Consider the following 10,984-nt stretch of genomic DNA (forward strand, 5'->3'; position numbering starts at 1 on the left):
TAAGTGGGAAGGAGAACAGGTATTTAATCCTCATTTTACAGTTGAGAAAATTGAGGCACTAAGAAATGAAGTGACTTGCCCAAGGTCACACAGTGAGCAATTGACAGAGCAAGGGACAGAGCCTGAATTAGAATTCAGATACTCTGGACTTCTAGGCCTGTGGTCTTTCCACTGGGCCATGCTGATTTTCATACTAGATAGGTACAGATGGGCAAACTGTGGATGCAGGTCAGAAATGGGCCAAACTTGTAGTACACTCAGTTAAATTATAATTATGGTATTCATGTACTAAGGTTAGCAACTTAGCTCTTGCTGAGGGAGATTCAAAGTTATCAGATCAGACACATTCCCTGTTACCCATGGGTCTTACCATCTATTCATTCAATCGTACATAATGAGCACTTACTGTATGCAGAGCACACTCAACACCCCCCCCCCATTATACAGAGGTGGAAATGGAGGCCCAGTGAGGTTAAGTGACTTGGCCCAAGTCACACAGCAGGCCGATAGAGCTGGGGCTTGGACCCAGGTGTCCTGATTACCAGGGAACATAAAGCAAAATGGATAAGTATCAAATGGAACATTGCTAGCTTTACCTCTTTCTGGGCTGTCCACCCTTTCTAAAATGTTAATGGAAAACAGCCAGATCTTGTCAAAACGGCAACTCAAGGCATCCCCAGGGCATCACAGCCATACACAACACAGGCCAAGTGTTTCCTTATAGTGGTCTTATCCCAAAACATAGCCACACTGCCTTCTCCTCATCAGTGGGCCTGACCCAGGTAGCCCTGGCCCAGATTTGGCCTCACCCCACCAGCGCAACCTAAACCTTGCCTCTCACTGCCTGCTTCCTTTCTCTTCCTCCCTTCGCCCCCCTCACCTACCATCTTGGTTTTACCTCCTTTCCCCACGTCCAGGGAGTTCAGGGCAGAGAGAAGCCGGATACCCCAGGACTTCACCAGAACCAAGAAAGTCGTGGAATCAGTTTGGGCTCCCAGAGGAAGTGGCTCTCTTCTCTGAGTCTCAGGCTCAGTGGTTAGATTTTTCTGATTACCTGGATTGGTCTGACTACAGCTCTTTGTTGTTATCTATCTCTGAGTCTCTGGCTGTAGCTGTCTCTCTGTCTGTGGCTCTGTCTGTACATCTCTGACTGTAACTGTGCCTCTGTATCTGGGTCTCTGTAACCATTCCTCTGATTCTGGCTGTCTTTAACTGTGGCTCTGCCTTTGAGTCTCATGCTGTAACTGTAACTCTGTCTCTAAGTCTCTGGCTGCAGCTGTGGCTCTGTCTCAGATCTCAGGCTGTACTTGTGCCTCTGTCTCTTGGTCTCTGGTTTTAACTGTGGTTCTGTCTCTTGGTCTTTGGTGGTAACTATCTCCAGGTCTCTGGCTATAGCTATGGCTCTGTCTCTGGGTCTCAGGCTGTAGTTGTGGCTCTGTCTCCGAGTCTCTGGCCGCCTCTTTTTCCAGCCCTTTTTCACCCCTGGAAATCTCACTCTTGGAACCCCATATCCATTTATTCCTCTACTCAAAATAAAGTTGGTACTTTTGGTGGAAGGCTCATTGTGATCAACTAGATGACCTCTGGGAAAAACACTGCTAAATGTATGAGGTGACTATTTTTAGGAAGTGGGATGGAATGGGGCCTTCAGAGGGCTGGGACAGAAAGAAAGTTACAGAGTAGTGCATATGAATGAAAATATGAGTGAAATAGAAAAAGGCAAAGCCATGAAAAGAAAAAATAAGACAAGAGACCAAAGGGGTTAGATAGAGAGAATGATAAGAGGCAAAGAAAAGATAACAGGGGAGGGGAACAGAGAGACAAAGAGAGGAGAGCGGGGGCAATGGACACACACACACACACACACACACACACACACACACACGCCTATGACCAATTTCAGACATTTGGCCATACTGAAGCAGGGAAAACTTTCCCCTTTAATTTTGAAAGCTAGATGAAATTTTACCAGCTAGTTGGCTTAAGCATTTGTTCCTTTTGTTTATTTTGCATTTTGATGGCTAGTAATATAAAATGATGTTGAAACAATCTTACTAAAATTTTTAAATGTATTTTGAAAGACAAATGTGATAGTGAATATAATTCAATAGCAAGACAATGAAAATAGCTGCCTCCTTCAGCTTTTCTTTGAAATTATTCCTCAAAGATAGGCGTTGCATCAGGCGCTGAATTTGAAAGGAGAAACAGAAAGACAGGGACACTATTAACAATCTCTAATATTTCAAATAAAAAAGTCAAATAAATCATTTAGCTATAATATTTCCAAAGAATAAGTCCTAAGTTCAGGGAATGTGGATTCTTAGAGCATTACTGAATCTTATAGTTTCTGGACATTTCCTCTCTATATAGGTACTGAGATAAACAACCACTTAAGTATTGCTGGGCTTTGGATTCAAACATTGGAAGGCTGGTGGTGAGCTTTTATTATGCGGATGTGGTTGAAAATACTGCTGTACATTGGGCAGTCATTTCAAACTGGAAAAATATAGAAATTGCACTTTTCTTCAGGCTTTGCTTTTGGCAATTCCTAGCTTTTTTTTCTAGTCTACCTCTTGCATCAGAATCTCCCTGAATCCTCTGCTTGAAGAGAGCCATCCTTCTTCTAATTGCTGCACCCTAGGCTGGTCTATCTGCTTGGGCTGTCTCCCAGCTGTTCAGTGCTATGCCGCATCCCCCTTTATGCCTGAATACCCCATTTCAGCTTAACATACAGTGATTCCTATTATCCATTTCGCACTACCACTAACAGCTACATAATTTCCAGTGGAAAACTTTTTCTTATCTTACATCTGCTGGAAGTTAAGGAACCATAAGCAGGATTCAGATAAATTGCTAGATAGTGCTTTACTGGAAAACAGAGGAAGCAAGTAGACAAATAAAATCAAAATTTTCCCCTCAAAAAAGGATGATTGTTGGTTTTCTTAGCATTGTGTAGTGATAATGTCAGCTGAGATGACTCATGTGGCATCATCTTTCCTCTGAGGTTCCACTGTTGGTTGTGTACAAGGTCTACTGCTTCTAGACAATTCAGCTGTATGGTTTATTTCTCTGTTACCTTTACTTGTAACTTTCTTCTCAAAATTTCACCCTAGCTGTCAGATCACAAAGGTTTAGAGTCTTCATGCTTCAGCATTCCATTATTAGTTAGTCAGCCCTGATGATTAATTGAGAAAATTTGGAGATGCAGCAATGGGTGTTGGGGTGTGACAGGTAGTGACTATCTAACTGTAGGAGACTGAAAGTAGATCTGTCTTCAGGCAACCTAATGAACTCAGGGACCGAACTGTCTAAGAAGCTCTCTCCAAACCTGGCGTCTATGCCTTCTTTCACTCAGAATTTCAACAGGTCCACCTACTCATGTTACATTAATTTGTTGCTAACTCTGATAGCAAAGATTTTTTGGGTGTAGAAGGAAATGATAGACCTAACTCTCAAAGGAGTCACAAAGAAGATTGCAGTTGTAAAAGCAGGAATACTCTTACAGGGCCTTTGCAGGTACATTGGTGGTCATATCCTCTTTTCTGTAGTACTTTCGGTTGCATTCTGTGCTTGAAGAACCTATATTTAATTACTCATCAGTTCATCCCTCTTGTCAGGTAGATAGTCTGGCAAGATGACCTTCAAATAGGTATCTAAGAATAGAAAATGTATTTAGCAATTTGCTCATTACAGGCAGTTAATGTGTCTGCCAACTCCGTTATATTGTTACATTGTACTCTCCCAACCACTTAGTATAGCGCTCTGCACGCAGGAAGAACTCAATAAATACAACCGATTGATTGATTTGCTTAACTGAATACTCATTAGTTACGTTTCCACCTCCACAGTATTCGTTACATGCTTTGCATGCATCCTGTGATTGTTCGTGATGACTGCATTCATTCACTCAAGGAATAAGCTCTCATAATATCTCGACTGGATTATCGCATCAGCCTCCTCTCTGATCTCCCATCCTCCTGTCTCTCACCGCTCCAGTCTATATTCCGCTGCATGGATTATCTTTCTACAGAAATGCTCTGGGCATGTCACTCCCCTCCTCAAAAACCTCCAGGGTTTGCCTATCAACCTCCACACAAAACAAAAATTCCTCACTCTGGGCTTCAAAGCTCTCCATCACCTGGCCCCCTCCTACCTCACCTCCCTTCTTTCCTTCCACAGTGCACCCTGTACACTCACTCCTCCTCCTCTAACCTCATCATGATCCCTTGTTCTTGCCTGTCCTGCCATCGACCCTGGCCCACGACCTACCACTATCCTGGAATGGCCTCCCTCTTCAAATCTGCCCAACTAACTCTCTTCCCCTCTTCAGAGCCCTACTGAGAGCTCACTTCTTCCAGGAGGCCTTCCCAGACTGAGCCCTCCCTTTCCCTCTGCCCCTCCACCCTTCCCAATTCCCCCTACTCCCTCCCTCTGAGCTTTTCCCTTACCTTCCTCACAGCAGTTGTGTATATTTGTGTATATTATTTATTACTCTATTTTATTAATGAGGTGAATATATCTGTGATTCTATTTATCTTGATGGTATAGATGCCTGACTACTTGTTTTGTTTTGTTGTCTGCCTCCCCCTTTTAGACTGTGAGCCCATTGTTGGGCAGGGATTGTCTCTATGTGTTGCCGAATTGTACATTCCAAGCACTTAGTACAGTTCTCTGCCCACAGTAAGCGCTCAATAAATACGATTGAATGAATGAATGAATGAATAATATCTTCCATGGTCATGGCTCACCAACGTGATGGTTTCCTAGAAAGGAGACAATTCAATAATGCTGATCCTTAGAACGTAAGTACTAGTTTGCTGCCAATATGGCACCTGCCCCACCTGCTTCTCATGACAGCTCATTTTGTGTAATCATTCAAGCATATACCAAGTGGAAGTAGTAGCATAGGCCATTATGCAGTATAAACATTTCCAAGAAGGGTGAGTAGAGAAGAACTGGCATAAGTCACTGCAGATCTTTACAGCCAATCATTCAATCCTTTTGAGTGCTTACTGTATGCAGAGCACTGTACTAAGCCCTTTGGAGAGTACAATATGACCATATAACAGATATCATTCCCTGCCTCATGATTCCCATCCATACCGTTGTCTCAAAGTCCATGATGCCTGCCCCTCACAGTGGGTCATATGGTCTTCACATTCTAAATGTAATACTAATTGCTCATTAGAAGCTTTCTAAATATTTGGATTTTTTGTCCAGTACCACCTTCATTTTTCCCCTTTTAGAGTGGTTAGGATGAATATGACAAAGATTTAAAGGTTAGGTGGACTCCAGTGTGCAAGCAAGAGTGGTTTTGTGACATCAAGTTAACACAACACTACAACAAAACAGAATTGCAGAGTCACTGACAGGTTCTGGTGTTTTGTTTTGTTTTTAATGGTGTTTGTTAAGCCTGGAATTATGTGCCAGGCACTGTACTAATTGCCGGGGTAGAAACAAGCTAATCAAGTTTAGACTCTGAGCTCATCATTGGGCAGGGATTGTCTCTATCTGTTGCTCAATTCTACATTCCGAGTGCTTAGTACAGTGCTCTGCACACAGCAAACGCTCAATAAATACTACCGAATGAAGTTGGATACAGTCGTCCCTGGCCCTCATGGGGCTCATAGTCTTAACCCCCATTTTACAGATGAGAGTCCCCATCTGTTGCTGGATCTACACTGCTAAAGCCTCTGAAAACCACTGTGTTCTGGTTGAGAATTTCTACTGGGAAACAGTGCTGCTTTGAGAGTGAAAGAGGTGGGATTGGAAGAAATGCTAGGGCTAGAGTTAACACTTCAGCTGTCCCATTTCAGAGATGAGAGGCTATTCAAAGGCTACTGTTCCCTGAAGCCACAGTAGTCAACCCCATAAATGCTTCCCAACTTTATTGAGCCCAGGAACTATCGGGCCCAGGATCATAGGAATTAGAATTCAACCCTGTTCTAGTCTGGATTTGGGAGGGGAGGATAGGTTAAGGAACCCAACAATTGGTGTGGAAACTAGTTCCCCACCTTTTTTTTTAATGATAGTTGTTAAATGATTAGTACATGCCAGGCACAGTATTATCTGCTGGGTGGGATACAAGCTAATCAGGTTGGGGACAGTCCCTGTCCTGTGGGCTTCACAATCTCTATCCCCATTTTACAGGTGAGGTGAATGAGGAATACAGAAGTGAGTTGCCCAACGTCACACAACAGACTAGTGGCAGAGCAGGGGAACCCAGGACCTTCTGACTCCCAGGCCCATGCTCTATTCACTAGGCCACGCTCTTTTCCTACCTATGGCAGTAAAATGCTGGCTTGTCTGGGGCTGCTGAGCATCTGCCTTGTTGAAGAAGGCATGGGAGGAAGGGACCTATGCTAACTCACCTAGAATGGCAGTTTCACAAAGGCTGCCCTCCTACTAAAAATGTCAGACCCCAGGTGACCCCCCCCAACAATCCCCAAAACGTTTGTGGGGATTCAGTGGCAGCCCAGAACTATGGAGAGCACTGGTCAGGAGCTGGGCAGAGCCCATGATGCCACGTCTCTGCTTCTAATTCTGTGCTTCTACCACGCAAAAACCATTTCAGACTGAGCTGAGGTTTCAACATTATTTTCCACTTCCCCCAGCCCTAGCAGTGCCTCCTGAAGAGGCCCTAGACCCAGGCTGGAGGGATCCACTGGAGTAACCCCCATGGAGGGTACTGGTGACATTGCTGTTTTACAACCTCAGGAAACCCTGTGACCAGCATAGGATCCTGCTTAGTCCTGGGCATGTGCCACAGTTACACTCCTCTCGAACCCTGCCTCCACCAGCCCAGATTCTAGGGAAATTGAATTTATTTCAAAGGCAGCTGACTATACTGTGTTCCACATCACAGTGTATAGAGGGATATGAGTTATGAAAAAATGGAAAGTTTTAGAAGAATTCATTTCTTCTGAAAATTTTCACACTATATTTTCAGTTTCTAGAACAAAGCTATTTTTTTAATGTTTGAAAATGCAATGCAATTCTTTCTCCTAATTTCCCAACTTCAACAACCCCTTGATACCAAGGATCAGTCACAATTTGCATTTCAAATTTTAGAAATGTTAAACCTAGTGGAAAGAGCACAGGATTGTGAATCAGGAGACCTGGGTTCTAACTTCAGCTCTATTACTCTCTTGCTGTGTCAACTTAGGCAAGTTACTTAACTTCTCCGTTACTCCCTACTGCTGTTTTATTTTGTATGGATTTATATCAATATCCTTATTGCTTCTTATAAATCGTGTCTATTGGTGGTATCCTTAATTTTGTGTAGTAACAGCCTGGGTTGATTTAATATAGGTGAGAGTTCCATAATAATGATAATTGTGGTATTTGTTAAGTGCTTACTATGTGCCAAGCAGTGTACTAAACACCAGATTCAAGATAATCAGGTCAGACACAGGCAGGAGAGCCTTAGCAGGAGGTTTCAGGGAAATGTATTATTTAGTCACTATGTTCTTTTGTTGTCAAGGGAGATTTTCAGTTATTATCAGTATCAAAAGTTTTCATCAAATGTTTATTTATACAGTGAACTGTACAAGACACTCAGAATAGGCACAAAAGAAATAAAAGATACAATACTTGTTCCAGCATAGCTTTCAATCTAGTGGAAGAGATGGTAAACATAAATTGACTAATACTGTACTGTTGAGTGAAAGAAAAGATACATAAGAGAAACAAGTGAGCAAATAAATAACAAATGAATTTTTTTTAAGAAAAGGAGTGCTGATGTGGTTGACAGGATAGCATGACCATGGGCTAATGGAAAGAGCACAGGTCTTGGTGGAAAGAGCACAGGTCTCCAGTGAAAAGAGCTCAGTGCTTTGAAGCACTGAAGAGACATGGTTTGGTGAATGTAAAGGGGGAACACAACAGGAATAGGTGTTTGCGGAGGACTGGTGGCAGGACTCAAGAGGTGGGGGGTGAGTGACATTAGATTGCTCTTCTACAGATATTGCTAAGTCAGTGGAAAGGAGAGATATCCTGACTACTTGCTTATAACTAAATCAATCAATCAATTAACAGTGGTATTCATTGAGCGCTTATTGTGTGCATAACACTGTATTAAGAGCTTGGCAGAGTACAACAGAGATGGTAGACACATTCCCTGTCCACCTGAAACAGCATTGCCTAGTGGTTAGAGCATGGGCCTGAAAGGCAGGAGAACCTGGGTTCTAATTCCGCCTCTGCCACTTGTAATAATAATAATGTTGGTATTTGTTAAGCGCTTACTATGTGCAGAGCACTGTTCTAAGTGCTGGGGTAGATACAGGGTAATCAGATTGTCCCACGTGAGGCTAACAGTCTTCATCCCCATTTTACAGATGAGGTAACTGAGGCACAGAGAAGTTAAGTGACTTGCCCACAGTTACACAGCTGACAAGTGGCAGAGTGGGGATTTGAACCCATGACCTCTGACTGCCAAGCCTGGGCTCTTTCCACTGAGCCACGCTGCTTCTCAACTTGTCTGCTGTGTGACCATGGGCTAGTAAGTTAACTTCTCAATGCCACTAGTTACCTCATCTGTAAAATGGGGATGAAGACTGTGAGCCCCATGTGGGACAGGCCCTGTGTCCAATCCTATTTGCTTGTATCTACTGCAACACTTCGAGCAGTGCCTGCCACATAGTGTGTAACAAAAATTATTATTATTATCATTATTATTATTAGGAGGCTCTCTGAGGATGGAGATGTGCTCAGCTCTATTTGCTAACTTCGGTTTTCTCTCTTACCAAGGGAAGGAGGCCAGGGAGTGAAGGAAACTGAGAAGTGCATAGACCTAGTAAGGAACAAAGAGGGAGATAGGGAAGATTGAGGAAACTACACCAAAACCTTGGGTCTTTATAAATTCAATCCTTATTTTAAAAAGTTCAACTAGGTCTTACAAAAGAAAAATTTAGTCCCTCACTACTAGAACTTAGGCAATATGTCAAATCTTACATTCTCTGAACAGGGAATAGCATTCCGGCACACGAGAGAAGCCAACTAATAAAAACTGTATTAACAAAGCAGAAACCCAAGATGCTGAAATTCTTCTAGTTCTTGAGGTTACATGAATAGTATAAACCTAAACATGGAAAATAAATCAACCTCAACCCAGGTCAAGGAAATGACTTGCAATCATTTGGCTTTAAGATCTGAATATGCATACATTGCAGTTTTACCTTTAAGGCCTTATTTCCCTCTTAATTTTGAAGTTTAAAATTTAGACTTCTGGGCATGTGCATTGGAAAATGAATGATTCTAATACTCACTGAAATGACTAAAAGAATTGTAACATACCATATTGCACCGACTCCCTGCGGTAACCGGTAGATCACAACCTGGAACATCAATGTATTTTATTTGCAATTGCTATTATAGCTCTTGGGCCAGTGGCAGCTGGAGCAGAATAAATATTAAAAAGCCACCATTACCTAGTAGAAAAATTACAGATTAAAATATAAGATTCAAATTACAGATTCAAATATAGTTCTCAGCACTTTTGCCTCTCTTTTTCAGAGACTAAGGATATCTGCCCGAAGACAGTTTTCCTGTTCCTTCAATTCATTAACTCTTGATATTTCTCACCTAAAGTACAAATTTATATATGTGATCATCATTATCAGTATTTATTAGGCACCTGTTGTGTGCAGAGCACTGTACTGGGTGCTTGGGAACATTCAATAAAAAGTAGAAGACATGACCCTGGAGTCTATAGTCCAATGGAAGAAGTTTAAAATCTAATTCTTATTCCAAGCATGTATGGGTAAATGGAATTATGCTGTCAGTTTTCCTGAAACTGAGGGGTTGTATTCTTGTAAAATCCCAGATGAAGACAAGCTCTTGTTTTAGTATTCACCCTGTGTTTAATGCCATGGGATCAATCATGGCTTCCAACACCACATCCTATCCTATTCAGATAGATGGGCATTACTGGACTAATAGTCCTAGTTAACTAATCACTTAAGTGCTTAATACAGTGCTCTGCACACAGTAAACACTCAATAAATATGTTTTAATGAATTAGTGAGCACTTACTGTGTGCAGAGGACTGTTCTAAGCACCCGGAAGAGTACAATACCCATTCCATGCCCACAAGAAGCTTATAGTCTGGAGGGGGAGACAGACATTAATATAAATAAATAAATAAATTATGGATATATACATAAGTGCTGTGGGGCTGAGGGTGGGGTAAATAAAGGGTACAAATCCAAGTGCAAGAGGGATGCAGAAGGGAGTGGGAGTAGAGGAAATGAGAGTTTAAATGGTTAGAGCTTTTGGAGGGGATGTGGTTTTTATAAGGTTTTGAAGGTAGGGAGACTGATGTTCTGTCAGATACGAAAGGAGAGGGCATTCCAGGCCAGAGTCAGGACATGGGTGAGGAATCAGCAGCGAGATAGATGAGATCGAGGTAAGGGTGAGTAGATTGAAATTAGAGGAGCGAGTCATGCAGGCTGGGTGTAGAAGGAGAGTTAGTGAGGGGAGGTAGGAGAGGGCAAGGTGATGGAGTGCTTAAAAGCCAATGGTCATGAGTTTCTGTTGGATTCGGAGGTGGATGGGCAACCAGTGGAGGTTTTTGAGGAGTGGGGAAACATGGACTGAAGAGTTTTTAGAAAAAAGACCCAGGCGGTAGAATAAAGTATGGACTGGAGAGGGGAGAAACAGAAGGCAAGAAGATCAGCAAAAAGGCAGATAGAGTAGTCAAGGCAGAGGAGAATAAGTGCTTGGATCAATGTGGTAGCAGTTTAGATAGAGAAGAAAGGGCAGATTTCTGTGATTATTCTAATTCTTCTGTAGTAATCTATCCAAACCATGTAGTGAAAACACACAGTGTGGAAAAAACTGACCATCACCTTACTCACTGTGCACTGCTTTTATCTATCGGCCGTCATCCCCTTTCTCACTTTCTCCTTCCTGCCTGGAACTCCTTCCTACTTCACATCTGAAAGATGACTACTTTCCACATCTTCAAACTCTACTAAAAATTCAT

The sequence above is a fragment of the Ornithorhynchus anatinus genome, chromosome 2 (genome assembly GCF_004115215.2).
Source record: "Ornithorhynchus anatinus isolate Pmale09 chromosome 2, mOrnAna1.pri.v4, whole genome shotgun sequence".
NCBI lineage: Eukaryota > Metazoa > Chordata > Mammalia > Monotremata > Ornithorhynchidae > Ornithorhynchus > Ornithorhynchus anatinus.